We start from the raw sequence: 5186 nt of genomic DNA on the forward strand, positions 1-5186 counted from the left end.
TTAGGACTGAGCAGCGGGCGTAAGATTATGATAGACAGATGTTTACAGACATAACAACCTGTCCTGGTTAAGCTCAGGATTGTGGACTTTCAGGAATAAAGGGACCTTTTGATGTCTTAAGAATCAATCCCAGGAGATCTCATTTACTGCTTAGTGCCAAATTATATGTTTGTCATGCCCCCCGGGTCCTGGCGTCACATCACTTGAGTTAATGTTACCTTCTGCGTGCCAGGCAACAGTCTCACATCCGCTGTCCCTCATCAACAAACAGCAGCTGAATGTCAGGTCCCAAATGTCTCCTGACAAGCAGCTGGCCTGATTCATTATTGCGGCTCTGCCACAAGTGTTAGCTATTATCCTATCTGGGAACACGGGCCAGCCAAACTGTGAAGTCATACAGTACAACATGCGGGATGACTTCACTGTTCTGCCCTGCGCACGCCTTACAAGTTCTCTTTCATTGGCACCAGGGCACAGGCTGATGCATGGATGAATGGGAGATGCTAGTGATGTCAGCCCTTTAACTGCTTAGTTTAAAACTTGCTTGGAAAGACAATCAAGAATAGGGGAATACATACTTATGTGTCCCACATGGATAAAAATATTTATATGTAATGCTTTTTTTCTGTGACTGCCTTGAATGGTATATATAGAACAAAGAAGGAAATCCATATGTTCTGTATGGAAATAATATCTTCATGTCCCCACTGGGGATAAAAGGATTTATGACCATTCTAATATTGGAAGCATAGGAGTTCTCAGCTTTTGCATACTTCTATGAGGTCTAGTGTAGGGCAGTTTTTATTAGCTTTCTGCATTCTATTTATCTCCTTGCAGGTGACTGTGAGCCATAGTCGGGTAAGAGGAAGCCATCCGAAGAACTGAAGGCCAAAGGATGGGGGACAGGGAATGCCAAAAAGGACATAGAGCTGTTCCAATGGGCAGAATTAAATTGTCCTTATGTGACAAAATACTATGTGTGACATAAAAGGGCTGGGAATTGTTGCACTTCCTCAAGGAAGGGCCTGAGCTGACATTCAGGGTGCCAACTGTATCATCTGCTAATGCAGTGTTTCTTGACCATTTTTACATGGGGAACCCTTGTTATAACTTTCAAGTCTTAAGGAACCCCTTCTATAAATTATAATTAGTGTATTCACAGCTCACAAGTATATTGGTGTGTTGGTCAATAGGAAGAATGCTGAACGCTGGGAAGCATTTCACAGTTAACAGATTATCAAAAAGATCATTGGTGATCACAACCCCTGACAACCTTTGGAGGTACTCCAGGGTTGCATTGAACCCAAGTTGTGAAACACTACTAATATGTTGGTACAAATCTGATATTATTAGAGTGACTTTGTTGCTAACTACTATGTTTGGATTCTTTATTTTGCTTGATTGGTTCATTTGCCAACCTCAGTGTAAGCTCCATTTTCATCTTTCTCCCAATACAATAGACCTTGTCACTTGCACAGTAGTTCTCGGAATTGCATAAGGCAGGAACAATTGAAAACTCCAAAACCTTTTCTTCCAGGGAGTTCCAAAATGCACCATCTCTTAACTCTCAACTCCTAATACTTAACCTAGTCTTTACTGTATAATGGGACTTTATTTCCCTCAAACACTTAAAGCAGACCTAACCTCAAAAAACAAAAAGACATCAGGAGGTATAACTAACTGGCAAAAAAAAAAAAAAATAAATCCCTGACTCCTCTATTGTATGGAGCTATGGTGCTGCACAAAGAGCCAGCCACTGGAGACAATATAACTCTTGTGCATGTGTGGCCATCCTATGGCTGGAGAAGACTTCTTTGAAGCCAGTGGCAAAGAGGGTGCCTTCCAAGGATGCATCAATGACAGATCCTGGACCTCATCACTGCAGAACAGCTGCACATGGGTAAGTATGTGGCAAAGTTAGCAAGTATGCTGTATGCTGTGCATACTTGCTGATTATGGCAGAAGCTCACTACCAACCGAGTTTAATTCTACTTTAACATTTAACCTAAAACTTACAATTTACCTGACCCAAAACTACACCCATAGGTGTAGACTTCAGTCATCCATGGCTCCCATCTGTGCTCAATCAATAAAAAACAGCTATTCTAGATCAACATTTAATGATTTTTGCAGTCAAAAATGATCAAAAAACCTTCAGATTTTATTTGACTTGATGCTAATATTGTGCTGAATATCTTAACCTGTATATATGTTGCATAATTAATAATTGTAGCAATTATCCCCCCTAAAACTCCTGAACTTAGCACTCACCTTATGTATTTAAACCTAGGGGAAATAAAGCATATTAAACTGCAGCTTACCAGTCAGTAAATGTGGTGTCTGAGCTAGTTTCCCTTTTTTAGGTATTTTTTTTAGTTTTAATTTTCACCTGGCATTTTAAAGTTCCTCCCTAAAGTAACAACATTCACTCATTTTACTGTTACTCACTGTACAGTATCTATAAAGAGAAGGACCGTATAAACCTCTTCTTGTCTTCTACTTACAAAGAGGGAAGGGAATCTGCAGTCCTGAGAACAAAGATATATGGAGGCCCACAGCAATAAAAACAATAGGCAGAGGGGCCTGGCCCAGGGAGGCTAAGGGTTATTATTATTATAGTATTTATATAGCGCTGACATAATACGTAGCGCTTTACTATGGACTTTAAAGTCCATAGTCATGTCACTAGCTGCCCTCATAGGGGCTCATAATCTGATGTCCCTACCATAGTTATATGTTTTTAATGCAGTCTAAGGTCAATTTGGGGGCCATGTTTTGAAATGTGGGAAGAAACCTGAGTACTCAGAGGAAACCCACGCAAACATAGGGAGAACCTGCAAACTCCATGATAGTGTCCTAGCTGAGATTCAAACCTGGGACCTAGCGCTGCAAAGACAAGAGTGCTAACCTCTGAGCTACCATGGTGCCCACATTAAGGGTAAAGGAGAATTGGAAATGGTTAGGGAGGGGAAGAGAAGGTGATTGGTTAGAAGCTATAGGAGAGTGTAGCAAAGGAAAGGGTAAATAGGGATGGATTGGAATTAGAATTGGAAGTAGGATTTTGGGAAGAAAAAGTTTCCACCCACCCATTCCTTTAGCAGGAAAAAGGGGTTGTATTGGTTGGGGCAGTTGGGGTCTTGGAAGGCCGGGCTCCGGTTCAGTAACAAGTGGAAAATCTTGATATGGGGGATCCTTGTTGGTGGGGTCCCCCTGAGGCGGTGCCAGGTGGCTAGGGTCCAGTGTGGTGATGTTTGCGGAATGGAAATCCTGTCGTTTTGTGGACTTTACTTTCAGAGACCTGTTGCCTGGTTGTTTGAGTTTAAAACAGGGAGGTCGGGGGGTTTACACGGTAGGAGATATAGTTTTTTTAATGGTAAATGGGTAAACTGTTATTTATGTTATGTTAATGTTTGCCTGGTTTATAAGAAGTATAAAAGTTATTGTTATTTATTTTTGGAAAAGGGGTATTTATTTAATAAACTGCTGCTTGCCAGCCAATTTAAGTCCAAGTATGTGTGGGAGTGTTTTTAGAGGTGGGGATGGGTTGGTAAACAGGTGGGAGCGGAAGGTTTGTGGTAAAAGGGGGAAGAAGGGGTAACGGTCTGAGCTAACCTGATCATGATAAGAGTAAAATGAAGCTAATGTTTTTTTCATGCTGAACTTTTGTGGTTAATTGCATTTAGCTGCCCCTAAAAATGGTTATCTGTAGAATGAATTATTCAGTTTTTCAGGCGTTTGCTTGCAACAGCATTGCCACACCGGTTTTCCAGATGTAATTTGTAGCACGCTTGTTTTTTCAGATGCGTCTAAAAGTTGTTAACAGTTCAAAATGAAACCCTTCTATATTTTAAAAAAGCAGCACTTCCAACTGCAAGCAAAAGCCTGCACAACTGTTTGCAAATGTCAAGTTACCGCCTATCACCTCTCCCAGGCACTGCACAGTTTTTACCATTAGTCTGAAGTCTAGCAGAATTAAAAGATATTCCTTGCACTTATTGAATAGATATAAGAAAATGTTCCCAATGGTATGCTAAACAGACCAAAAGGGACCAGATAAAATAAGGTAACTGTTATGGTTTCCAGACACTTTAAACCCTATACCTAACAATAGCCTGTAGAATCCTTACCTAATCATGTGCTGGGAGTGCAAAGCAATGACTGCACATAAAACTAACCATGGCACCTTCCCAGCAGAATTTAAAGGGCACTCGATAACTTCCACCTTGTCTTAGGAAAATCAATAGTGATCAGCTAACTACTTTATTCTTTTCTTAGAGTAGGTTTGGGTAGGGGTTGTGAGGGAGGGCTTACAGACTATTGTTCCATCATCTGACTATAAATAAGGCAAATATACATTTATGTCTAGAAGACCCTCAAGTAGTGTGTCTCACCATATGTCTTGTACATGGCGACAGGTCCCCTTTAGGGAAGGCTTTCAGTATAAATACAGATGTTCAATATTTACAATCTCTTCCCTGATTTCTCATTAGTTTGCTCTGTAACTCACATTCAATTCATCAGTTGTTCTTTGAAGTGACACGTTCAGCTCCCACACTCGAATATTCCATTTCCAAAAGCCTGGTTAGAACATCTTCTACCTCACCTGCAAACCCAAGACTGCTCACCACCAGCTCTGTGGCTTATGTTGACACAAGGGTGTAATTCACAATTCTCTTTAAACTAATTTCCAATGTTGCCTTTAAAAGCAAAATGCTCCACATGTGGACATCAGTACATGCAATAAGTGGCCACAGAGAGGTAATAACCTGAATGGGGTGGGAGAAAAGTTTTTGTCTGTCATCAGCCAGGTTTAATGGAATTCTGCAGGAAATTCATATCAATCTGAATAGTGTTTTTTTTTCTGCTGGGCGTTTTCAGACCTCAGTCCTGGGAGCAGACAGAAAAAAACAAAGACAGGACACAGATTGGCGCTTAACTCTGCATTCACTTCTAGGTTGCTGATAAGGCCGAGGTCACACGTACATGTTCCCTGGATATGCATATCCTTTGTGTATGATATACCCCTACAGAAACCCTCTTCGCTTTACTGGGCACAAATCTGTACCATGTGCAAGATGCCACATTCATTCTTCTGGGCAAATATTGTGCCTGGCTCTTGTAATTAACCTTTTTTGTCCTTTACTGCCAAAAATATTCTGGCTGACTACATTACCTACTGGTCTCTA

Source organism: Pyxicephalus adspersus, chromosome Z, assembly GCF_032062135.1.
Source record: "Pyxicephalus adspersus chromosome Z, UCB_Pads_2.0, whole genome shotgun sequence".
In the NCBI taxonomy this organism is placed as follows: Eukaryota; Metazoa; Chordata; class Amphibia; order Anura; family Pyxicephalidae; genus Pyxicephalus; species Pyxicephalus adspersus.